We start from the raw sequence: 26,610 nt of genomic DNA, 5'->3' as shown, positions 1-26,610 counted from the left end.
TTCACAGCATTATAGGAACTGTCTTATTTAATCTCACAAGAACACTTTGAGGTAAATAATGTTATCTCTATAAAGAAAGAAACAATTTTCTTTGGCTTAAGATGCCCTTTTATTTTCTTTTTAAATTGAAGTGTAATTGACATTTTTTTCTTTATTTTGGGAAAGATTTATAAAGGTATAATGAATCAGACTGCTGTTAATTGGTATCATCAGGATTTGAATGGAAGTCTGACTGATTCTAAAACCTATATTCTCCTTCCGTACAACCTCCTAATGCACACAATGAAGCAATTGCTATTTACTGATTTTCATAAAATAATTAAGAAGGCATAGGTGATTGTACAATTAGTTCCCAGGATTTCTGTTACCACTTTTAATGTGATTCTGAAAGCAAATTCACCGTTAAGAGCGGGATGCTATGATCTATGTCATTAGCGAGTATGATTTGGGTGTCATTTTTTGTGTATGACGGTAAACCGTGCTTTTGTTTAAATGTACTGTTAAGTGTCAGTAATTCTGTGGTTAATTGTACTTTTTAGTTACGAAAAAATTAGCTAGTAAATAGTATTTTTGCTTAAATGTAGAACACAATCACCAAGGAAAATAAAATAATGAGCTTTATGAAATCGGCTTCGCTAACAGACTTCATAAAGCAAGCACAAAGGGGGAGGGCTGAAGAAGAGGGGGCGGGACATTGAGAAACAGGAATCTGAGCAAGCGCAGAAACAGATACTAATGGAGGCGTGAAGGCTACTGCTTTCTCACTTTCCGAACTGTCGTAAAGACCCAGAGTGTCGTGCTCGCTCGGTAGAGGAGGGATTGGTTAGGCGGCGGCAGCGGCGGCGGCGGCAGGAGAACAGCAGCAGTGGCGGCGACGGTGGCGAGGTGTTCGGTCTGCGCAGCACAGAAACGCCCGCAGCTTCGGGGAAGGAGTTCTTGTGGGATCAGATCAGGCGTTCTGAACCCAAGCCGGGTGAAGTGGGCCGAACCAGGCGCTGCCGCTCGTACGGTTTGGTGGCGGTGACAGACGCAGCTCTTGACTATAGGGGCCTATTAGGCCGAGATCTGAGGCGCAGATCACTGGCTCTCGACGCATCCTCTTCCCCTCTTCCCTCTCCTGTCTTCCTTCCTGGGCCAGTGATTCCCGGACCCTGGGAAAAGGGTAGCTAATGATTAAGGTGAGGGGGCCAGGGGGGAGGGGATCGATTGGAAGCCGCGCGTGCGCGCAACGGGGGAGGGGCCGGCCTGGAGGGGAGAAAGAGGAAGGGCTGCGGCCGCGGAAGGCTGGGGTCGGCGACCGGCCGGTTATTGCTGGCTCCATAGTGACTTAGGGTCTGGGTCTCCGCAGTAGAATTAATTGTGTTCGAGCAAAGCATTCGTCTACAGACACACCCACACCCCACAGTAAGGGAGAGTGGGTGAGGGGATTTCTTTCCCTCTTTGGACTCTCCCTAGAGTCTGGGAAGGGGACTGAGGACTGAGGCGTGGGAGTGCGATTTGACAATGGAGCGATGAAGGTAACCCGCACCCGGGGTGTTGGAGGGCGTTAAGTCAGCCCTGACGGTTAGGGAGTTGTCTTCTTATGTGATCAAGGAAACGTCCGCGGAACAGCAGAAATCTAGACGCGTCAGATATTTGTGTAGAGTTGGTTTGGTCATTAGAAAAGAAGCTCGATATTTTATTATTGTCCTTAGGTAATTTATTAGAGACAGTGGCAAGGCTGTAGTGGAAATATCTGTTCTGTACTGTAGAAATAGAGGTTTGTCACCATAGTTTTTAAATAGGCTATAATAGATCTTTACAGATACTTCTTAACGCAAGTCCCAAGTTTAGTGCTTAAAAAAATACCAGGAAGTATAGGGTATTCATTTAATTTGTTCATGTTCGTAGTGTGAAGTGGCTCCATTGTATTGTGTGCTTTCCTGTTTTTTGATTTATGTGCAATATGAATTTAGAACTCTCTGGAATGGTAAGGTGCCAGCTGACATAGACTTCATTTTATAGTTGTTTTAGCTTTTGAACATGACTTAATACATACTTTTTTTTTACTTGGTATTTTTATGTTTAATTTTCTTGTTTAGGGACCTCTTCAACCAAAAAGAACAGCCTGGGGAAAAAAGCTGAGGTCCCATTTCCTTTCGTGTGTGTGTGTGTGTGTGTGCGTGTGTGTGTGCGCGCGCGTGCGCGCGCGCTTTCAAATATTAGAATGTGATTTCGATATTACATGGAAGTTCTGTGATACTGTTTTTACTCAGCTTTATTTTGGTGAAGAGCTACATTTTGATAGTTACTATATGTTTCTTTGTAAACATTTTCATGTCAGTATAAACTGTTGCTTTTCATGCTAAACAGTAGTCTTTGGTTGTGTTTGTGAAACAAAACAGGATGAGAAAAAGCCCTCTTACTCTGAAAAAAAATCTTTATTTTTAAAGCCTTGAATTATTTTACTTTTGCCCACTTCTTCTCATTTAACCTTGGACAGATGACATTTTTCTCCTGCTCATTTGTTTGCCATCTGAGATTCAGAGTAATATTCTAAAAACTGGTGATGGTGTTTGTGAATTCGTCTGAACAATATTGTAAGAAAAACTGGGAAGAGTGGAGGTGCTCTCCTTGTTTACAGAGGTGGTGGATCTTATATGTGTGGCTCTTTATTTTTTAAGTAATTGCTACACCCAATGTGGGGCTCAAACTTAGAACCCCGAGATAAAGATAAACCCCATTCTCCACCAACTGAGCCACCCAGGTACCCCGTTATTTTCATTTTAAAATTTAAAGTAGGATTAAAAACTCTGACTCAAGTCAATTAAATTTTTTAGACGTTTTATTATTTAGCCAAAGAGGGATTTCTGTAACATGCTTTACTTAGAGCATAAGTCTATGTCTGTGTGTCTTGTTTTGACTTTTCCCACTTTGAGCTAGGACTTTAATAGGAAGAAAAAAGTGACAGCATTAAAAATGATAGTAATTAAAGTTATGTCAGTAACTTGACATTAACATTCTGTGGGTGACATTATCTTATGAAAGAGTATAAGGCTGGAGATAGGAGATCTGGATTTTAGATCTAGCTTTGCTTGCTGTTAATTGATAGGTGACTTTATTGATGACCATCCTTGGCTTCAGATCTCTTTCAGTTGTTAAATGAGAAGTGTGGGAGAGCTTTCTAGTTTTCTCTAGGTCCCAATTTAATGATTCATATTTTTAGTTAGGTTCTTTTGGTACTTAATGGTGTATTCATCATTATTCAGTTCCTAGAAAGAAGTGCCATACTGAGGGTATAAATCCCTTCATGTTTATATTAGGCAGAAGAAAACCAAAAAACATGAGGCAGCCATGTTTGTTGTTCTAGATAATGCTTCTCTCCCATTGTAGATATTATATATGGTTTAATAGCTCTCATATGATCCTAAGAGATGGAACTTTGTTTTACTTCTGGTAATGCTCTTTAAATCATCCTGAATAATTTTTCTTTCAGAAACCTGTAATTGTTCAGTTAAAGTCCAGAATTATGCTTGAATGCCTTACACCTCTGTTCTTTCTTTCCTGATCCTGCCGATTCTTGGTAAGAGTTGGCCCAGGTTTCTACAGGTATTCAATCATATCATTACATGCAAGTGAGCTACACATGTTTAAAAACAAGTACTAAATTGAGCTTACATTTTAAATAAGGGCACTGCATTATTATTTAGTTACTCAGTATGTATTTATCAAATGTCTCATGTTCTCAGCATTGTTTTTGGTCTCCAGTGAGGAAGGCACTTTGCCTTCAGGGAGTTGTCATTCTACTGTGGGAAGCATAATAAACAGAAGAGTTTGAGGTAGTGGTGAGTGCCATGAAGAAAATAGGACCATGTAATGAAGAATGAATGGAAGTGGAGCTATACTGTAGATTGAGTGGTCTAACTTCTTTTTAGAGGTGATGATTTGTGATCAGTTACTAAAAAGAATCAGCCATACTGATAATTTGGAGGACTCTTGCAGACAAAGGGAACAACAAATGCATTGGATTGCGTTTGATTCTGGAGAACCTACAAGTTTAAGTTGTTTGGTTTGTTGTAAGTGTTAGGCTTTTCTGTAATTCCTGATGGACAATGTAAAAAGAAAGGTTAAAAATATTTTACACGTAGCAACCAAATGTAATGTGTTGACCTTGTTTAAATCCTCACTCAAATCAGTTGTAGGAAGTCATTTTTGCAACACTTTGGGGGAAATATGAATGTGAATGGATATCAGATATCATGGATGTTAGATATCAAGGAATTATGTTAATTTTGTTAGGGATGATCACATTATGTTTATGTAAGCATCCATTCATGATTCTTGCCTCTATTGATCTTTTGATCTATTGATCTTTGATGGTTACAGAATGCTTATTTTCAAACTCTTCCAACTCCTCTATCTTATCAATGGGCCTTCTGTTGTATGGAAGAAGCACTCTTTTATATGTTATCAGTATGGACCTATGTACTCCCTGTTTTATTCAATGGATTATAAATCCATTACTGCCTTTACTTATTTTGATGCTCAAATTATCCCACATTTGTCCTGCGGGAGCCTCTCCACCCTGGCTCCTGTGTTTTTTGACATAGCTAATTTTTTATGAGTACTGTATTTCCTTTCTCTCTAGCACAACAAGATGTTCAAGCTCATCTTATATCTTTCCTGTCTCAGTATTGGAATCAGCTATTCTCTAAGGAGCCCTGATTCCTTTTAGTTGGGAGTCCAGTTTGCTTTTGAGTTACCTGTTTATATATAGAAATATTCTCTTTCCTGGATCAGGACATCCTCTGAGAAACCTAAACTTAAATTAGATGTTGATAGTTGGTTTATATTTCTATGAAGACTTTATTTATGAAGTAAATAAATGTAGTAATTGATTTACTATAAAACGTTATATTTCTATTTTTTTGAATAAGTTCTGATTTGATCTTAATTAGGATCAGATGAATTAGAAATAATAAAATGTTATTTTACTTTGTGTCACATTGCATATGTTGAGGGTTTAGTCACTTAAAGATGACAAGGTGTACATACTTCATAGATTTTAACTAAGTCATCTGACATTCTAGTCTGAGTAAATTGTTGCTTTTTAGCTAGCGTTTTAAATGAGATTTTTTGTTATGATACAGAATAATGCTTCAAATATGAGTGGAAACACATGCACATTTTTCTTGAAAGTTAACTGTTACAACTTGGAATGTTTCACAGCCATTCTTTCACCTGTGTATGGGTATTTGCTTCATTTATTTATCTTTTAACCCTGACTTGTAAGTATTTTTCTAAACAGTATTTTGGGCTTCTTGTTTTTTAAAACAAGCTCTGTCCCATTTTATTAAAGGAAAATTTTGTGTGATTTGCTGTTCACCAGTCTGTTTTGGCATATCTAAGGATATCAGAATCACCTGATCAATGATAGCCGGTGTGCATACTCTGCAGTTATTTCCCACATGCTGTACCAAGTGCAGTGTTATTGCCATTATAATGGACACCATTTTTGGCCAAACATGGTGTAATACTCTATTTCAGATTTCCTCAAGGCTGGGCAGTTGTTGGCATTTTCAGCTGCTTGTACCCCAGCACATACTTACACTTTTCATAACTAGTTGGAGACAGAGGTGATTGACTCCAGCGACTTTTTTTGTCTTCTTTGCGGCCGCCATCGTCCTGCCTTAGGTGCAGGACAGTGCTAACCAAGACAGCCATCAAGTTACCAGACAGTATTTTGAATGGTTTTTAACCAGTCAGTATTAAAGGCAATTAATACGTGTACATGGTTTAACATTTTTTTAACTGTTTATTTATTTTTGAGAGAGAGATCCTGAGCAGGGAAGGGGCAGAGAGAGAAGGAGACCAGAATCCAAAGTAGGCTCTAGGCACCAGGCTCCCAGCTGTCAGTACAGAGCCTGCCGTGGGACTCAAACCTATGAACTAAGAGATCATGACCTGAGCTGAAACTCTCAGGGTTGTTTTTTTTTTTTTTCTTGTATTTACATTCATGTTTCTAAATAGTATGCTTATATGTCTACTTAACTACTTTTGATGTCAATTTTTTTTAAAAATATATATTTAAGTTTTAAAGATAAAAGCAATACAAAGGGTACCAAATTCATGGGGTATAGAGGGAAAAATAAGTTTTCCTGCCATCTCTGTTCTTTTTCCTGGAGCTATAGTTCCTCTTACTATTTTATATGTATATAGCACAGCAATATGGCCTCTTGTGGGGGAGGGGGTCTGCAAGTGCTTCAGAAAGTTGGCTGGGTTGAATGAAACTATTTGATAATACTAAGTTCTTCACTACTTAACTGTTGACATTTGCAGTGATACTACAAACATGGTGATGGGCAAAACTGCTGGCCCTGCAGTGCATATTAAGATAATGGCTAAAAGTGTACTGTTAGTCAATAGGTTTTTCATTACTACACATTTACAAAGCCGGTTTCTTTTAAGAATGAAAACCATGAAAAAAGCAAAAACCAGTTTCATTTAACAATGTCCTTTATAAAGCAGTAAAACCTGTTAATTTTATTAATCTTGACCCTTGAGTACATGTCTTTTTAACATTTTTTTCTTTTTAATAGTTCATGTGATAAAATTAGAGTGTTGTAAGGCACTTCTCCTCCATCCCAAATTATGCTTTTCTTGAAAAAAGTACTTGTGTGATTGAGTTGCAGGCTGAACTAGCAAATTTCGTTATTTTTTTTGTTTCAGTGGAACTGTATTTTTTACTTGAAAGAATGGCCAACTATAGTTATTTAAACTTGGGTATTTGTGTATATTTTCTCAAAAATAAATGAAGTGAGCCTGTCACTTTATGGAAAACAACTGACAGATTATTGCCAAGATAAAATTAAGGCTTTCAAGCAAAAATTAGAATTTTGGAAAACATATCTGCCACTATGAGTTTGGCAGCTTCTTAGGAACTTTTTGATGAAATTGATGGTGATATTAACACAATGCTGTGTATGGTTGTGTGTTTTTGTGTGTGTGGTTTTTTGGCTCTTGTATAATGAAATGTGTCAGTGTTTGGAAGATATGCATAACTTCGTGGACCAACTTTTCATGTGACCAATGCGTGACATTACAAAATCACGTGTGTGTGTGTGTGTGTGTGTGTGTGTGTGTGAAAGATCTATTTAAGTGCAAGATCTCAATAGATTTTTAATGAAATAAGAAGTTTCATTGATAAGGTATCAGATTCAACATTGCAACTTTACAAAATTATACTTACTAAATTTTGTTTTGGGTTACTATCAAAAAATAGTATATACACTTACCTGACAAAGTTATTAAAGAAGTTCTTTTTTTTTTTTTTAAGTTTATTTACTTTCAGAGAGACAGGGCAAGCAGGATGGTGGGGGGCAGACAGGGAGAGAGAGAGAACCCCAAGCAAGCTTTGTGCTGCTAGCTGTGGAACCTGATATGGGACTCAAACCCATGAACTACGAGGTCATGACCTAGGCCGAAACCAAGAGTCTAAATCTTAACTGACTGAGCCACCCAGATGCCCCAAGATATTCTTCTTTTTTAACTACATATTTTTGTGAAACTGGATTGCTTATTAGATTGAATACAGAAACCGATTTAAGAATCCAAGTTTCTTCTATTAAGTGTGACATTAAAGAGATTAGCAAAAATGTGTAACAGTACCACTCTCTTTTTTGAAAAAATGTAAATATTTCTTAATATTAGCATGTAATAGGCTTACTATTGCTTTTTTTAAAAAATAAATTTTTAGGCATTTATCAATTTTATTTTCTAATATTGTATTAATAAATATAATGTACATTTAAAGTTTTGGGAAGTTCTCAATTATTTTTAAGAGTCTAAACGGGTTCACAGGTCACAATCTTTGAGCATTCCTGTGCCAGTTATCTTTTGCATTATCTTTTAACTTCTTAGGGAAAAATAAATCCATACTTCTTTCTTCACCGTTTCTTTCGATATAGTTGTGTCACAAGTTTTGATTATTTTAAGTAATAACTCAGCATATATTTATTGAATACCAACTATGTGTTCTAAGCTTTGGGGCACATAATAGTGATGAAAACCAAGACTAGGCTCTTTTGGGAAAACAAGTAAATTTTACAGATGATGATTATGGAAATAACTGAGCTGGAAAAAGAAGATGGGAGTGAAGTTAGCTTTTTAAATATAAGATGATCGGAGATGGTGTCAAGGACAAGGAAACATTTTTAGCACAGACTGAAAGGAAACAAGTGAGATCCTTGTGGCTATCTGGGGGACAGGCATTCTGAGCAGATTAAATAGCATAGCATACTTGGCCTCCTCAGGGAAGGCTAAGAGAAGCTGTTGTGACTGGAGTGGAGTGGATGAGGAGAATGGTGATTTCTGAGGATGGAGGTAGCAAGGGCTATGTCCTTCAGTTTTAGGAAATATTTTTGTATTAGCGTTGATGACATCTTAGTCATTTCTTTTTTCTTTCTCTTCTCTTTTTGGAGTTGTTGTCAGGTGATAAGATTTTGTTGCTCTTTCTTGCTGTTAGATCTTTTCTTTTTTGGTGAATTAATTTTTTTTTTTTACTTAGTGGGGATTGCAAGGACATTTGAGAGAAAGTTATATATATATAATTTACCATATTTAAACAAAATGTGGACTTTTGCTTTTGATAAATACCAGGAGCAAATTACATTGTTGATATGGAAATGGGCTCTCTTCCCAACTTTTAGTGGTAGAATCATGTTTAAATATGTGGAAAAGTACACATATAAATAGGTTCACTTTACAAAGTGTAAGTCTACTTTAACAGCTGTGTTCTTTAATACAAAGTAGTCATTAAGCGAAGAAAATCATGTGATATAAGATTTTTATTGCAGAACATCTACAGAATGACTCACAGATTTTATCGTATTTTCTGTGAAATCACATTTCTTTAAAGAACTGTATATAGTACCAGATAAAAATGGCCATTTTTTGGAGTGTTATGTAGCCATAAAAAAGGGATCAGATTTTGCCACTTGTGACAACATGGATTGATCTAGAGGATATAGTGCTAAGTGAAATAAATCAGAGACAAATACCATATGATTTTACTTACATGTAGCATCTAAAAAATAAAACAAATGAATAAACAAAAAGTAGAATCAGCCCTATAAGAGAACAAACGTGGTTGCCAGAGGAGAGAGGAAAGGAGAGACAAAATGGGTGAAGGGGAGTGTGAGATACAGGCTTCCAGCTATAGGATGAATAAGTCATAGGAATAAAAGGTACAGAGCAGGGAATATAGTCAATGGTATTATATAGCGTTGTATGACAGATGGTAGCTACACTTGTGGTGAACATAGCGTAACAGAGAGATTGAATCACTGTGTTGTACACCTGCAACTAATGTTACATTGTATGTCAACTATACTTAAAAAAAATTTTTTTTTGTCATAATAATGAAAAGAGGAGGAATAGGTCAAACACAGACTGCTTTCTTTACCTATATAAAAATGAGAAAATATGTAGAGAATTTTGATTGTTAAAAAAACAACAGCTAACCATCTTATTTTCTTTTTAACTTTTTAATGTTTATTTTTGAGAGTGAGAGAGCGAGAGAGAACAAGCAGGGGAAAGGCAGAGAGAGAGGGAGACACAGAATCCAAAGCAGGCTCCAGGCTCTGAGCTGTCCGCACAGTGCCCAACGTGGGGCTCGAACCCCTGAATGGTGTTCAAGGCGAAGTCAGATGTTGAACCAACTGAGCCACCCAGGTGCCCCTAACCATCTTATTTTCATAACCACCTTCCTGCCTGCCATTCCTCTGATTTGTCTTTATCCTTATTCTCCACTTGAGGAGATCTTACTTTAAAAAAAATGTTTTTAATGTTTTATTTATTTTAGAGAGAAGACAGAGTATGAGTGGGGGAGGGGCAGAGAGAGAGGAGCAGAATCTGAAGTAGGCTCCAGGCTCTACCTGTCAGCACAGAGTCTGACGTGGGGCTTGAACTCATGAACCTCGAGATCATGACCTGAGCCAAAGTCAGACACTTAACTAACTGAGCCACCCAGGTGCTCCTTAGTTACTCCATTTTAATAGACCTTTAGCTTCCTCCCACTGTGGAGGCTAAGTTCCAAAAATTTCTGTGGAAAATAGAAGAAATTATAGTTAAGTAATCTAATGTACAAATATCTTCTATAAAAATAATGTTACGGGAGCTGAAGGCATGAGTGAACATATGAAGGCCTATATAACTATCATTTAATCTTTAAAATGTAAGAAACCAAAACCAGCAACTTCTGTAAGAATTAAGGTCCAGATATTTGTGTCAGATCTTACGCAAGTTGCCTGACTTTCTATAATCCTTGGTTCCTTGGGGATAATAGTTTTCAGTGAGGATAAAATGAAATAAAAACATAGCACATGATTCCTTACAGGCCTTACCTGATCTGGCCCTTGACCACCTCTGATCCATCTTGTGTGCCATCTTTCTTTCCTCCCACTCCCCTTCTTTCTGTTGTCTGTTTCTTGTTTGTTAGGGCTCTTCCTGTCACATGATCTTTCTTTATTGTTTTCTCTGCTAGGAATGCTCTTTAGCACTGTGTGGTGTGGCTGACTGGTGGCTTGGCTTGTTCCTTCTCATGATTAGGTCTTTAGCTTCTTAGTGAGGAGCCCACTGATGGTCAGCTTTTACTCTTTATTTTCTTAATAGTACAAATTTCTTTCTAAAATTATCTTGATTGTCTACTTGTGCTTTGTTTGTCCTCATTTGCATGTAATTTTCATGAAAGCAGTCTGTTTATATCCTGTTCATGGCTGATCCTGGTGCCTATAACAGTGGTGACATTATAATAGACTCTCAGTAAATATTTGTTAAATGAAAATAGTAAACTGAATAAATGGTAACTAATGTATTATCGATGACAGTATATCTTCTAAAATATTAATAAACTACTGTAAAATTAATTTCTGTTGTCTAGGTAACATTTTGAGATTCTGATCCAATCCCAGGTGCTTGGGATGGAAAAAGTTTGGATTACATAACTTGTATTTATCCTGTGATTTGCCATCACAGAGTACATCATTCTCGTGAATTTACCCATTTTATTCCCATGTGAATGAATATTTTTCTTCACAGATAGCAGTTCTAGATAGCAGCTCTAAGGACTGGACTCACCTTCCTTTATCTTGAATAAGCTTCAGTTTAAAACACTTTTTCTCTTCAGTGTGCCTGGATGGCTCTGTTGGTTCAGTGTCCTACTCTTGATTTCCACTCGGGTTATGATCTCCTGGTCGTGAGTTAGGGCCCTGTGTTGGGGTCTGTTCTGACAGCCTGTGTGCTCACGCTCTCTCCAAAAAATAAATAATTATTTGGAAAAAAAAGTTTTTTTTTCTTTTCTGTCATTTTAGTAACCTTCAGTTGCTTTTTTTTTTTTTTTCTGATTATCTTTAACAGGAGGAACTCATATGTATACTGAAACCAAAACTCCAAAGATTGTCCAGAACTATACAAGTAAATATGTCCAGCCTAGACTTACATATCTGGGAATTCACATTGGGGTTAAGATTAGTATATTTATTCAGAATATGAGACTTTTGGGGGAATAAAATAGCATCCTATTTTCTTAATTATGACCTTGAGCAGTGGCTAGTAGCAAAAAAGCCAAAAAGGGTTTTTTGAATAAAGTGGCTGACGTTAGCATAGAGGATAGTAAATCCTGGGTTTCTCCAGACTAGTATCCTCAATTGTCTAATAGGCTTACTATTATAGTAAAAAGCCTTCTTGCCACAAGGATTTTCACTTTGCTGTCACAGTACACAGACCCAAGGAAGACAGAAATGTCATTTAGTCAGAATAACCTTGGAAATCCCTAAAGTTGCCCATAAAATATAAAATACAGACATACAGTCTCTCAGAGTTCAATGTATCCTGTTTTTCTTTTAGTATTGGAACAAGTCACATTCATTGTTAAACACTAGATGAAATGCTAGGCTGTGTTTATGGTTCATGTTGTGGGAAAAATAAATAGCTCTAAACATTAGAATCTAACAGCACAGCAAGATACTCATATCACGAGAGGCACATGGGAAGCGAGACTGACTAGAGAATAGTAAAATTTTATCTTCTTGTGTTCATTCCGGGTATATAATTATTGAGCAGAATTGCAAGCATAATCTACATGGTTTAAATTATTTTTTCCTTGTTTTCACATTGTTGAATTCACATTATGGGTGTGCTCTCTATCCAGAGGTATTTTCCCATAATACAGTTTTCAGCATGCCTTTACTTTCAATCATTAAACTGTCAGTATATCTGTCTGTTTTTCCCCCTTATGACTCTAGTTCTTATTCTTTAGAACATGTTTTAATTAATATTCTCCAGCTTACATATTTTGACTTAAATCATACAGGAAGAGCAAAAACAAATTTTATTTAAATAAACTTGTTGGACTTTATCCAAGGAGAAATAGTTTCTTTGGGCAGCTTTGCTCACCACATTAGATCCTACATTCTTAGCCAGCTGCCATCATTCCTAATCTAGCTTTTTGTTTTATTTGTATTTATTTTGTTACCCCACCCTTTGGATGCTTTAACACTTCAGTTTTTTTTTTTCCCCTAATGTTTACTTATTTAATTTGAGAAAGTGAGAAAGCACAAGTGGGAGGAGGGTCAGAGAGAGAAGGCGAGAATTCCAAGCAGGCTTTGTGCTGTCAGCGTGGAGTGCAGGTTCCATCTCACCATCGTGAGATCATGAGTTGAGCTGTAACCAAGAGTCTGACTCTTCACAGTCTGAACCACCCAGGTGCCCCAGGGTTTTGATCTGATCTTCAAGAGGAATTGAGGTTCATCTGAATAAGATAGACTAACTTGAGGTAGGTGTACTTAAGAGAATTGAAGGCCTACCCCCTCCAAATCCCCCCCACACCCCCCCCAAAAAAAAAAGAAAAGGGGAAGTTTGTGGATTTTTTTTGCCAGGATGATTTCTAAAAGCTAGTTAGTTGACTCTTCACGTTTAAAAACAATAATAAAAGCCAGCATGTACGTACATTATTTTGTTTAAAACTTACGAGAATTCTTTAAGGTAAATATTTCCATTTTTCAGATGAAGAGGTTAGGCATACAAAAGTTAATAACTTGGTAAAGACAGCAGTAATGGAGTTGAAGGGATTTAAGTTAGTTATTTTTTTAAATGTTTATTTATTTATTTATTTATTTTTTTGAGAGATAGAGCATGAATAGAGAAGGAGCAGAGAGAGACGGAGACACAGGATCCAAAGTAGGCTCCAGGCTCTGAGCTGTCAGCACAGAGCCCGATGTGGGGCTCGAACCCACAGACCGCGAGATCATGACCTAAGCCGAAGTTGGACGCTTAACCGGCTGAGCTACCCAGGTGCCCCAAAGTTAGCTGGTTTTGACTCCGCTTAGAAAGGATTCCAAAATTCAGGGGCTTAACCAGTATTTCTGTATTTTCTTTAAGGAAGACAGGTATATTTTTATTTTTTTTATTATTTTTTTTTTATTTCTAGGAGAGAGAGAGAGAGACAGCGTGAGCAGGGGAGGGTCAGGGAGAGAGAGGGAGTCACAGACTGAAACAGGCTCCAGGCTCTGAGCTGGCAGTCAGCACAGAGCCCGACGCGGGGCTCAAACCCACGAACCGCAAGATCATGACCCAAGCGAAAGTCGGACGCTTAACCGACTAAGCCACCCAGGCGCCCCGGTATATTTTTATTTTTAGTGGGCATGGTCTTTGTCAGAAGAAAGAAGTATGGTGTGATGGCGGTGCTTAATTTCTCTGTATATTCCAGATTTCCTATAGGGAACATATTACAAAAAAATTTTTTTAATGTTTGGGGCACCTGGGTGGCTCAGCTGGTTGTGCGTCTGAGTACAGCTCAGGTCATGATGTCCCATTTCATGGGTTTGAGCCCTGCATCAGGCTCTGTGCTTACAGCTCAGAGACTGGAGCCTGCTTCAGATTCTATGTTCCCATCTCGCTCTGCCCCTTCCCCACTCATGCTCTATCTCTCTCTGTTTCAAAAATAAATAAAACATTTAAAAAATTAAAATCTTTTAATGTTTATTTTTGAGATAAATGAAATGTTAAAAAAAATTTTTTAATTTTTTAATGTTTATTTTTGACAGAGAGGGAGGGAGGGTGGGGAGAGGGGCAAAGAGGAGACACAATCTGCAGCAGGCTCCAGGCTCTGTCTGAGCTGTCAGCACAGAGCCCGATGTCAGGCTTGAACCCATGGACTGCAAGATCATGACCTGAGCTGAAGTCAGACACTTAACTGACAGCCATGCAGGTGCCCCTAAATTTTTTTTTTTAATGTTTATTTTTGAGACAGAGACAGAGAGTGGGAGAGGGGCAGAGAGAGGTACAGGGAACATACTTTAGAAATCAATTTAGGGACGCCTGCGTGGCTCAGTCAGGTTAAGGATCCGACTTTGGCTCAGGTCATGATCTCACGGTTCATGGGTTTGAGCCCTGCATTGGGCTCTGTGCTGACAGCTCAGAGCCTGGAGCCTGCTTCAGATTCTGTCTCCCTCTCTCTCTTCCCCTCCCTTGTTCACACTCTGTCTCTCTCTGTCTCAAAAATAAATAAACAAAAAAATCAATTTGAGGTATAGTTTATATACACTAAAAGGCACGTGTTTTTACTGTACAGTTCAGTGAGTTTTGGCAAATGTATATATGCATGTAGCCACCAGTCCAGTCAGGATATAAAATATTCTGTCACCCTAGAAAGTTTTTTCTTGCTCCTCTGTCATCATTCACCCATCTCTTGACATGGGCAACTACTGTTTTGATGTTTGACATTACGGATTAATTTGTTCTAGAACTTTTTGTGTTTGGCTTCTTTTGCTCCTCATGGTTTCCTTCTAGCATTTCATTGTGAAAAATTTCAGACATATAAGTTGAAAGAATTGTACAGTGAACACCCATTTCCCCATCACCTACATTCTGTAATTAACAATTTGCTGTTTTTGTATCACCTGTCTATTCAATCCTCTAACCACTCTTCAGTCAAGCTTATTGGTGGTTTGTTTTATGATTTATTTATTTGTTTATGAGTTTATGGATTTATGAGTTTATTTTGTGTGTGTGAGAGAGCCAATATGGGAGGAGTACAGAGAGAGAGAGAATCCCAAGCAGGCTGTGTGCTGCCAGTGCAGAGCCCAGTGTGGGGCTTGATCCCACAATTGTGAGATCATGACCTGAGCCGAAATCAGGAGTCAAATGCTTGACCAACTAAGCCATCAAGGCACCCGTTTTGTGTTTTGAAGTAAATTGCAGATATCCCTAAACAAATTCAGCTTCCATATCATTAACTTGAGTTGAATATTTGTTTACAGTTATTTGTTTTTATTTTTTATTTATTAAAAAATTTTTTTAACGTTTATTTATTTTTGAGAGACTGAGACAGAGCGTGAGCTGAGGAGGTGCAGAGAGACACAGAATCTGAAGCAGGTTCCAGGCTCTATGCCAGCAGTACAGAGCTCAATGGAGGGCTTGAACTCATGGACCATGAGACCATGACCTGAGCTGAAGTTGAATGCTTACCTGACTGAGCCACCCAGGCGCCCCTACTGTTATTTGCTTTTAAGTAAAATTTATATAGTTAAATGCATAAATCTTAAGTACGATTTAAGTTTTGTCAAATGTATGTTTGNCCCTTTTATTCTTTGTAGAACATAACCAGTTTTAATTTGCCTTTACCTTAGGTTAGGTTGTCCTATTCTAGAACTTAATATATATGGAATCATATACTTTGTTTTTTTCTTTATTTTTTTAATTTACATCCAAGTTAGCACATAGTGCAACAATGATTTCAGGAGTAAGATTTCTTAATACTCCTTCCCCATTTAGCCCATCCTCCCCCCCCAACCCCCTCCAGTAACCCTTTGTTTGTTCTTCATATTTAAGAGTCTCTTGTTTTGTCCCCCTCCCTTTTTTTATATTATTTTTGCTTCCCTTCCCTTATGTTCATCTGTTTTGTATTTTGAAGTCCTCATATGAATGAAGTCATATGATAGTTGCTTTTCTCTGACTAATTTTGCTTAGCATAGTACCCTCTAGTTCCATTCACGTAGTTGCAAATGGCAAGATTTCATTCTTTTTGATTGCCGAGTAATTTTCCATCGTATATACACACACTATATCTTTAAAAAAACTTTTTTTATTTATTTAAAAAAAATTTTAATGGTTTATTTATTTCTTTGAGAGAGAGAGAGAAAGAGGGAGGGAGATACAGAATCTGAAACAGGCCCCAGGTTCTGAGCTACCTCTCAGCACAGAGCCCGACACGGGGCTTGAACCCATGAACTGTGAGATCATGACCTGAGCTGAAGTCAGACGCTTAACCAACTGAGCCACCCAGGCGCCCCTCACTACGCCCTCTTTATCCATTCATCTATTGATGGACATTTGGGCTCTTTCCATGCTTTGGCTATTGTTGATAGTGAAGCTATAAACATTGGGGTGCATGTACCCCTTTGAAACAGCACTCCTGTGTCCCTTGGATAAATACCTGGTAGTGCAATTGCTGGGTCATAGGGTAGTTCTATTTTTAATTTTTTTGAGGAACCTCCATAGTGTTCTCCAGAGTGGCTGCACCAGTTTCCATTCCCACCAGCAGTGCAAAAGAGATCCTCTTTCTCCGCATCCTCACCCACATCTGTTGTTGCCTGAGTTGTTAACGCTAGCCATTCTGACAGGTGTGAAGTGGTATCTCATTGTGGTTTTGATTTGTATTTCCCTGATAATGAGTGATGTTGAGCAGTTTTTTGTGTGGCGTTTGGCCATCTGGATGTCTTCTTTGGAGAAGTGTCTATTTATATGTTTTGTCCATTTCTTCACTGAATTATTTGTTTTTTGGGTGTTGAGTTCTTTATTGGTTTTGGATACTAACACTTTATCTGATATCTTGTTTGCAATATCTCCTCCCTATTCCATTGGATTCCTTTTAGTTTTGCTGATTGTTTCCTTTGCTGTGCAGCAGCTTTTTATTTTGATGAGGTCCCAATAGTTCATCTTTGATTTTGTTTCCCTTGCCTCCAGAGATATGTTGAGTAAGAAGTTGCTGCAGCCAAGGTCAAAGATGTTTTTGCCTGCATTCTCCTCAAGGATTTTGATAGCTTCCTGTCTTATATTTTAGGTGTTTCATCCATCTTGAGTTCACTTTTGTGTATGGTGTAAGAAAGTGGTTCAGGTCGCCCTCTAGTTTTCCCAGCACCAGTTGCTGAAGAGACTGTCTTTATTCCATTGGATATTCTTTCCTGCTTTGTGAAAGATGAGTTGGCCATATGTTTGTGGGTCCATTTCTGGGTTCTGTATTCTGTTCATTGATCTGAGTGTCTGCTTTTGTGCCATGGAATCATATACTTTGTATCTGGTTTCTTTCCGTTAGCAGGATGTTTTTGAGATTTACCCATAATGTTACTTCTGTCAGTAGATCATTCTATTACTGTTGTTGTTGCTGCAGTTTGTTATCCTATTGTATTTATATATCATAATTTTTTTTAATGTATCCTAGTTGATTTTTACATATATCCTAGTTTTATATATCCTTACTGATTTGTTTTTCCCAGATTTTTGGTTGGTATGAGTAAAGCTATGAACATTCACATACAAATGTTTTGTATACCTGTGTTTTCAAACCTGGGTGTGAACTTACTAGATCTTAGGTTCTAGATGTATGTGTGACTTTATTAGAAAGTACCAAAGAGCTATACGTGGAGTTCCAGTTGCGCCACATCGTTGTTAACCTTTGGTGGTGGTTTTGGTCTAAAAGTTTTAGCCTTTTATTGGGTGTGCAGTTTTATCTCATTGTGGTTTTAATTTCATTTGCCTGGTGACTAAAGATATGAAGCATTTTTTCATGTACTCATTGGCCATGTGTATGTGTTTTGAGAATTTTTTGTGGAGTGGGCTTGTCTTATTAAGTTGAGAGAGTTTTGCATATATTCAGTTTATGTGTATATACTTATTTATATATAGAATTTACACATGTATAAATTTTAAAAAAATTCTTTGTATAGAGCTTAATACCTTGCTTTTTTGTTTTCTTAATGGTATCTGTGAAGAGCAGATTTTTTGATATAGTATTTCAGTTTATTTTATTTTAAGTGTTTTTATTTTGAGAGGGAGAGAGCACAAGCAGGGGAGGGCCAGAGAGAGAGAATTAGAATGAATCCCAAGTAGGCTCTGCACTGTCAACACAGAGCCTCACATGGGACTTGAACCTATGAGCCATGAAATCATGATCTAAGCCAAAATCAGGAGTTAGTCACTTAACTGACTGAGCCATCCAGGCACTTTTTATCAATTTATAAAAATTGAGTCCTGCTGTTTGTGCTCTACGAGACCTTTGCCCATGGTATGATGACATGTATCTTTTGCTATGTTTCTTTTAGAAATTTAAGTTTAGGCTTTTTTTTATCCTAAATGTTTATTTTTGAGAGAGAGACAGACAGAGCATGAACTGGGGAGGGGCAGAGAAGGAGGGACACACAGAATCTGAAGCGGGCTCCAGGCTCTGAGCTGTCAGCACAGAGCCCAAGACAGGGCTGAAACCCACAAACTGTGAGATCATGACCTGAGCTGAAGTTGGGATGCTTAACTCACTGAACCTCCCGGGTGCCCCTTAGGTTTAGCTTTTAGGTCTAAGTCTGTCATTTATTTTTAAAACTGTATACATTTAGAGAGAGAGAGTGATTGCATGCATGTGTGTCCTTGGGGGTGGGGGGTCGAGAAGAGAGAGAGGGAGAGAGAGATTCCCAAGCAGGCTCTCTGCCCTGTCAGAACAAAACCTGATGCAGGGCTCTATTCCTCAGACCGTGAGATCATGACCTGAGACAAAATCAAGAATCAAATGCTTAACTGACTGAGCCACACTGACACCCCAGTCTGTGATCCATTTTGAGTTAATTTTTGTGTATGGTGTGAGATGTAGAGAGGTTAAGTTTTTTCCACATGGTTCGCCAGTTTTTCCACCACCATTTGTTGAAAACAGTATTTCTTTCCTATTATCTTGGGACCCTTATTGAAAATCACTTGATGATATGTATGAGTCTATTTCTGGACTCTACAGTCTATCCTTATGCCACTACCTCCCTGTTTTGTTACAGTTAGGTTTTAATCCATCATCTTGCTGTTTGTTTTCTATTTGTCCCATCTGTTCTTTCTTTCTGTTTTTTTCCTTCTCATGTCTCCTTTGGGGTAGAGTTGTGTTGGTTTTTGTTTTTTTAGTTTTTTCACTTTTTTTGGTATGTGTGTTACATTTTATTTCCACTTTTGGTTTATTAGCTATACTTGTTTTATTTTTTATCTTTTGTGGTTGCTCTGGGGTTTATACTATGCATCTTTTAACTTTTCACTTTTTGTCTTCAAGGAATCACAGGCTATTTCACATATAATATAAAAACTTAAAACATATCTATTTCTCTCTGCTCCTCTCCTGTGCTTTGTGTTATTGTCATACGTTTTACTTTTATATGTTACTGGTTTGGGAAAGATTTCCTAATTTAGGGTTATGTTTAGAGAATAATTCCTGTGAGGCCATCTCTGTGAGAGAAGAACTTGCTTTATTCTATTCCACTTTTATAAAAGTTCAGTGGGTGGTGATGATTTATGAAAAAAGTCTTTAAATTTTGATAAATTCAGACCAGAAAACTTTCATATAGGAGTTTGAAAAAAGATGGTTGTATCACTTACTCTTTCTATATAACTGGACAGAGAACTTGGAGCATTTGTGAATGAATATCTCTGAATATTACCCAGTTATTGACTTTAGGCAAATTACTCAGATAAAAACAAACATAAATCTCCTCTGTGTCTTTATCTTTATATAAGCTAAATTTAGTTGTAGTATTTTATATTTATTTTTAATGATTTTGCTAATCTATGCTTTTATCTTGATTTTGTCATTCAACTTCTATGTAATCACTTTAAAGCTTTATTTTCTTTTTTTGTGTGTTATTTAAATTTTTTATTTATAAATTTAAATCCAAGTTTATTAACATATAGTGTAATAGTAATTTCAGGAATAGAATTTAGTGATTCATCACTTACATATAATACCCAGTGCTCATCCTAACAAGTGTCCTCCTCTTTTTTTAAAAAAATTTTTAAATATTTATTTATTTATTTTTTGAGATAGAGAGAGAGCGAGCGAGCGCGCACAGGCGAGGGGTGGAGAGAGAGGGAGCCACAGAATCTGAAGCAGGCTCCAGGCTCTGAGCTGTCAGCACAGAGCCTGATGCGGGGCTCGAATGCACAAACTGTGAGTTCATGACCTGAGCTGAAGTCAGACACTTAACCAGCCAAGCTACTACCCAGGTGTCCCCCAACAAGCATCCTCCTTAATGACCTTCATCCCTTTTAGGCGTTCCCTCCACTCAACACCCCTCCAGCAACCCTCAGTTTGTTCTCTGTATTTAAGTCTCTTATGGTTTGTCTCCCTCTGTTTTTGTATTATTTTTGCTTCCCTTCCTTTATGTCCATTTGTTTTGTATCTTAAATTCCACATATAAGTGAAATCATATGGTTATTTGTCTTTGTCTGGATGGCTTGTTTTGCTTAGCATAATGCACTTTAGTTCCATTCACTTAGTTGCAAATGTCAAGATTTCATTCTTTTTGATCGCTGGAATAATACTCCATTGTATATGTATATACTATATCTTCTTTATCCATTCATCAGTCAGAGGACATTTGGGCTCTTTCCATACTTTGGCTGTTGTCAGTAGTGCTGCTATAAACATTGGGGTCCATGTGCCCTTTGAATCAGCACTCCTGTATCCTTTGGATGAATACCCCGGGGTGCAATTATTGGGTAGTTCTATTTTTAATTTTTTGAGGAACCTCTGTACTGGCTTCTAGAGTGGCTGTACCAGTTTGCATTCCCCCCTGCCAGTGCATAATAAGGGGGTCCTCTTTCTACGTGTCCTCGCCAACATCTCTTGTTGCAGGAGTTGTTAATGTTAGCCATTCTGGCAGGTGTGAGGTGGTGTCTCATTGTGGTTTTGATTTGTATTTCCCTGATGATGAGTGATGTTGAGCAGTTTTTCATGGATTTCTTAGTCATCTGGATGTCTTCTTTGGAGAAGTGTCTATTTATATCTTTTGCCCATTTCTTCACTAGATTATTTGTTTTTTGGGTGTTGATTTTGATAAGTTTTTTATGGATTTTGGATACTAACCCCTTATCTGATAAGTCATTTGCAAATATCTTCTCCCATTCTGTAGGTTGCCTTTTAGTTTGCTGATTGTTTCCTTTGCTATGAGAAGCTTTTTATCTTGATAGAGGTCCTCATAGTTGATTTTGCTTTTGTTTCCTTTGTTTCTGGAGTCATGTCAAGTAAGAAGTTGCTGTGCCCAAGGTCAAAGATGTTTTTGCCTGCTTTCTCTCCGAGGATTTTGACGGCTTTCTGTCTTATGTTTAGGTCTTTTCATCTATTTTGAGTTTATTTTTGTGTAAGGTGTAGGAAAGCAGTTCAGGTTCATTCTTCTCCATGTTGCTGTCCAGTTCTCCCAACACCATTTGCTGAAGAGACTGTCTTTATTCCATTGGATATTCTTTCCTGCTTTATCAAAGATGAGTTGGCCATACTTTTGTGGGTTTGTTTTTTGGGTCCTCTCTTCTGTTCCATTGATCTAAGTGTTTGTTTTTGTGCTAGTACCCTATTTTCTTGATGATTACAGCTTTGTAATACATCTTGAAGTGGAATTGTGATGCCTTCAGCTTTAGTTGTTTTTTTTTTTTTTTTTTTTTATGGATTGCTTTGGCTTTTCGAGGTCTTTCCTGGCTTCATACAAATTTTAGGATTGTTTGTTCTAGTTCTGTGAAGAATGCTGGTATTATTTTGATAGTGATTGCATTGAATATGTAGATTGCTTTGGGCAGTATCGACATTTTAACAATATGTGTTTTTCCAATCCATCTTCAATTTCTTACATAAGCTGTCTGTAATTTTCAGTGTATAGATTTTTCACCTCCCTGGTTAAGTTTATTCCTAGTTATATGAAGGTTTTTGGTACAGTTGTAAAGGGGATCAATTCCTTAATTTCTGTTTCTGCTGCTTCATTATTGGAGTATAGTATTGCAATCACTTTATGTAAAGTGACTTTATATCTGCAACTTTGCTAAATTGATGTATCAGCTCTACCAATTTTCTGGTGGAGTCTTTAGGGCTTTCCACATAGAGTGTCCCCAAAGAGTGAAAGTTTGATTTTCTTTTTGCTGATTTGGATACCTCTTATTTCTTTGTGTTGTCTGATTGTTGAGGCTAGGACTTCCAACATTATGTTGAATAACAGTGATGAGAGTGGACATCCTTACTGTGTTCTAACCGTAGGGGGAAAGCTCTCAGTTTTTCCCAGTGAGGATATTAGTGGGTCTTTGTATATGGCTTTCATGATCCTGAGGTGTGATCCTTCTCTCTCTCTTTTCCTGATGGTTTTTCAAAAGAAAGGATGCTGTATTTTGTCAAATGCTTTCTTTGCATCTATTGAGAGTATCATGTATGTCGTAGACTTTAAGTCTAAAGTACTCTCTTGGCCAGTAAGAGAGCGGACATAGGATTAAAAGCGAGAGATGGCTAATGTCTGGGAAAAGACAACAGACCCAAATAAGATTTCTTGCCCTGTATTTATGAAGATCAGAAGGCTTACAAACATGATGGGCATACACAAAGAGACAGTGAATTGGTGAAAATCAACTCATGGGCATGAGAGAAAGGGGGTTTTGAAGACATACAGTGTTGGGATTTGGGTCAATATAAAACAAAATCCTGGTTCTGGGCAGATGGTTGTTAAAAGCAGACAGGAGGCGCTTAGTCTGTTTATCTTATTTAGCGTAGGGGTTAAGACTGGTAGGGCATATAACTTCAGGGTTAACAAGGCACCTTTTCTTTGGTAAATTAGCTCAGCTCTGGGCAGCATCACCTTAGCGCAGCAGCCTATAGCCCTAATTCCCTGTTTACCTAATTTGGTCCTTTCTTCCTGTGAAAGCAGCTTTCTGCTATAGTACTAATTTGGGGCCTGTTTTTGCCCTGAACGTCTAATCTTCTTTACCTCATATACCTTTGTATTGGGGACCTTTGCCTCCCTCTATGTCCTGGGGGCCTTCTCCTCCCCCCCTCCCCCAATCCTGGTGTCCTAATCTTGTTTACCCAGGCTTGGGTGACAGCATCTATGACTTTGTAATTCTAATGCCTTGTTAACCCATTGGTGCAAGCCTGGGGAATTCCTAAGCTTATTCCCCACACATGTGGTTCTTATCCTTTCTTTTATTAGTGTGATGTATCACATTGATTTGTGGATATTGAACTAGCCTTGCCTCCCAGGAATAAATCCCACTTGATCATGGTGAATAAATCTTTTAATGTATTGTTGGATGTAGTTTACTAGTATCTTGTTGAGAATTTTTGCATCCATGTTCATCAGGGAAATTGGTCTTTAGTTCTCCTTTTCAGTGGAGTCACCTGGTTTTGGAATTAAGGTCTTGCAGAATGAGTTTGGAAGTTTTCATTCTATTTCTGTGTTTTGAAACAGCTTCAAAAGAATAGGTGTTAACTCTTTCAATGTTTGGTAGAATTTCCTTGGAAAGCCACCCGGCCCTGGACTCTTGTTTGTTGGGAGATTTTTGATTACTGATTTAACCTCTGTACTGGTTATTGGTCTGTTCAGATTTCCTCTTTCTTCCTGTTTCTGGAATTTGTCCATTTCTTCCAAATTGCCCAATTTGTTGGCACTGCTTTTCAGCTTTGTGTCAGTTGGGAATATTGAATAGTCCATTTATGCCTTCATGTGAAACCATGGCTAACAGCAAATTTTGGAATGCATGTTTTTGGCTAATTTTTAATTGTACACCTCATTTTATATTGCTGATTATTGATAACATTTCTAGACAAGCTTTGGGATTGATCTTTATTCCATTTTAGCATTCTATTATAGCTTACAATTCTTCTTTCACTACTGAAAGGTTAATGAAGGTGAGACTGCTGCCTGATGTGAGAGGTAGGGAGTTTAGTGTTCATGTTCAAGATTAAGGGAGAACATAGGGCTTTAGGTACTGTGGATTCTTCCCTGTATTATTAAGTTGAAACAGATTCTGGGGGAAATTCGGTAATTATGTGGACCTTTATTTAGTCTTTATCATGCTGAAAAATATCTCAAGAAGTCATTTTATTTTTTCTTCCTAATAGTAATTCTAGACAAATAGTTGTTTGAAGTAGAATGGCATTTTTGAAGATTATATGTTGTTTATCAGAAGATCCTATGTTTCAGTCTTTCAGATAACTGGTTTTGTACTTTTGTAGGTGTTCTTCATCATTAAATATGTGTTTTATTCAGAGAATCTCTGCCATGGAAAACAGGGTGATCAAGTCTTATTTCTTCCCACTTCACTCTTTTTTCTTTTATTCATCCTAGAAAACCTTCCCTGGTGTTCTACAACCTCCGCTTTAGAACTGAATTAGGCTCTACTCCAGTTTGTGTCAGTGTATCCCTCTATTATTACACTAAGTCTCCATCAACTGATGAATGGATCAAGAAGATGTGGTTTATCTATACAATGGAATACTACATGGCAAAGAGAAAGAATGAAATCTGGCCATGTGTAGCAACATGGATGGAACTAGAGGGTATTATGCTGAGTGAAATAAGTCAGGCAGAGAAGGACAGATACCTTATGTTTGCACATACAGGTGGATTAGGAGGAACTTAACGGAGGACCATAGGGGGAGGAAAAGGGGAAAAATAGTGGGGGAGAGGGAGAGAGGCAAACCATGAGAGACTCTTGAATGCTGAGAACAAACTGAGGGCTGATGGGGGTGGGGGAGAGGGGAAAGGGGTGATGGGCATGGAGGAGGGCAGTTGTTGGGATGAGCACTGGGTGTTATATGGAAGCCAACTTGACAATAAACTATTTAAGAAAAAAAACACTGTATTAGCTATTGATATGTCTGCTAGACTCCAAAGCTAAGGACAGGTTTATATCTTATTTATTTTTGTATTTAGAATATTTGGGACAGTCTGGCATATTTAAACTACTAAGGAAGTGTTTTTTGTGTGGTATGTTAGTTTGCTAGGGCTGCTATAACGAAGTATTTCAGACTGGGTGGCTTGAACAAAAAAAATCCATTTTCTCACAGTTCTGTTGACCAGAAGTCCAAGAACAGGTATGGTCAGGTTTACTTTCTCCTGAAGTGTAGTCTCTCTCTTTCATTTGCAGATAACTACCCACCTTCCTGCTGTATCTTTACATGGTCTTTTCTCTGTGTTTCTGTGTTTGTCCAGAGTTCCTTTTCTTATAAATGATACCAGTCAAATTGGATTAACTTTATTTACCTTGTAACTTTATTTAACCTTAGCTACCTCTTTAAAGGCCCTATTTTGGGGCACCTGGGTGGCTCAGCCAGTTAAGCGTCTAACTTAGGGTCAGGTTATGATCTCACAGTTTGTGGGTTCAAGCCCCGCGTTGGGCTCTGTGCTGACAGTTCAGAGCCTGGAGCCTGCTTCGAATTCTGTGTCTCCCTCTCTCTGCCCCTCCCCAGCTCATGCTCTGTCTCTCTTTCTCAAAAATGAATAAACATTAAAAAAATTCAAAACATTTTTTAAAAAAGACCCTATTTATACTCCTAGTCAAGGTACTGGGGGTTAAGCTTTCAACATATAAATTGGGGGGAGGGGCACAGTTCTGTCCATAACACATGGATACTTTGATTTGGCATATGTTCCAGCTAATGCTGATTTCTTTCTTTTTTTTTTTTTTTAATGGTTGTTTTTATTTTGAGAGCGAGAGAGAGCACGAGCAGGGGAGGGGCAGAGAGAGAGCGAGACAGAATCCCAAGCAGGCTCCACACCATCAGCACGGAGTTTGATGTGGGGCTTGAATTCACACATGATATCATGACCTGAGCTGAAGTAAAGAATCGGGCACTTAACTGACTGGGCTACCCAAGGGCCCCTAATGGTGATTTCTTATGGGCCAATACCAAATCAAGGTTGTCAAAGTTGGGATTACAGATTTCCTAGCTTGTGTAAGAAAAAGTGGCTTAATTTTAGTGTTTTATTTTAATTCCCATTTAGGTAATCATATTTAATGATTAAGATCCTGTAACTTTTAGTACTTTGAAGTGTATTCCCTTACTGTACTCATTTAATAATAGGTTTTCTTTGTCACTATATATATATATGTATGTCACAAAATATTGATAAAACACATATACATTTATACACTTATCCAGGCACATGTGTGCTTTGTGTACATACTGGTATGAAAGGATGATTGCTGAACATTTTAGCCCAAGAAACACATGTTTATTTGCCAAATTCCCAGTGGTAATTTGGAAAGGATTCAGTAATTTTTCTATAGAAATGCCACGGTGGCTCAGTGGGTTAAGTGTCCGACCAGAGCTCAAGTCATGATCTCACAGTTTGTGGGTTTGAGCCCCACACTGGGCTCTGTGCTGACTGCCAGCTCAGAGCCAGAAGCCTGTTTTGGATTCTGTGTCTCCCTATCTCTCTGACCATCCCCTGCTCATGCTGTGTGTCTCTCTCTCAGAAATAAATTTAAAAAAAAACAAACCCAAAACAATAAAAAAATAAAAAATAAAAAGAAATGCTGCCATGAATGATACATAATTTCCCACTGTATGCAGATTCA

At 37.8% G+C, this 26,610-nt stretch overlaps 1 protein-coding gene across 5 annotated transcripts in view; it reads left to right on the top strand.

Moving 5' to 3' along the window:
- The first annotated feature begins 817 nt into the window (after nucleotides 1-817).
- RNF111 (ring finger protein 111) overlaps nucleotides 818-26,610 on the top strand; it is a 91,774-nt gene continuing 65,981 nt past the window's right edge. For 4 of the 5 annotated variants that reach the window (XM_077747897.1, XM_077747888.1, XM_077747885.1 and 1 more), the window contains exon 1: nucleotides 818-1,178. The gene's annotated coding sequence lies outside the window, so the exon portion shown is untranslated. Of the gene's footprint in view, nucleotides 1,179-1,322; nucleotides 1,518-26,610 lie in introns of those variants that run through there. The other variant, XM_077747879.1, reaches the window with a different exon arrangement.

The sequence above is a fragment of the Crocuta crocuta genome, unplaced genomic scaffold, assembly GCF_008692635.1.
Source record: "Crocuta crocuta isolate KB4526 unplaced genomic scaffold, BGI_CrCroc_1.0 scaffold130, whole genome shotgun sequence".
Lineage (NCBI taxonomy): Eukaryota > Metazoa > Chordata > Mammalia > Carnivora > Hyaenidae > Crocuta > Crocuta crocuta.
The sequence above is the reverse complement of the archived record's forward strand: the minus strand, read 5'-3'. Positions and strand labels throughout refer to the sequence as shown.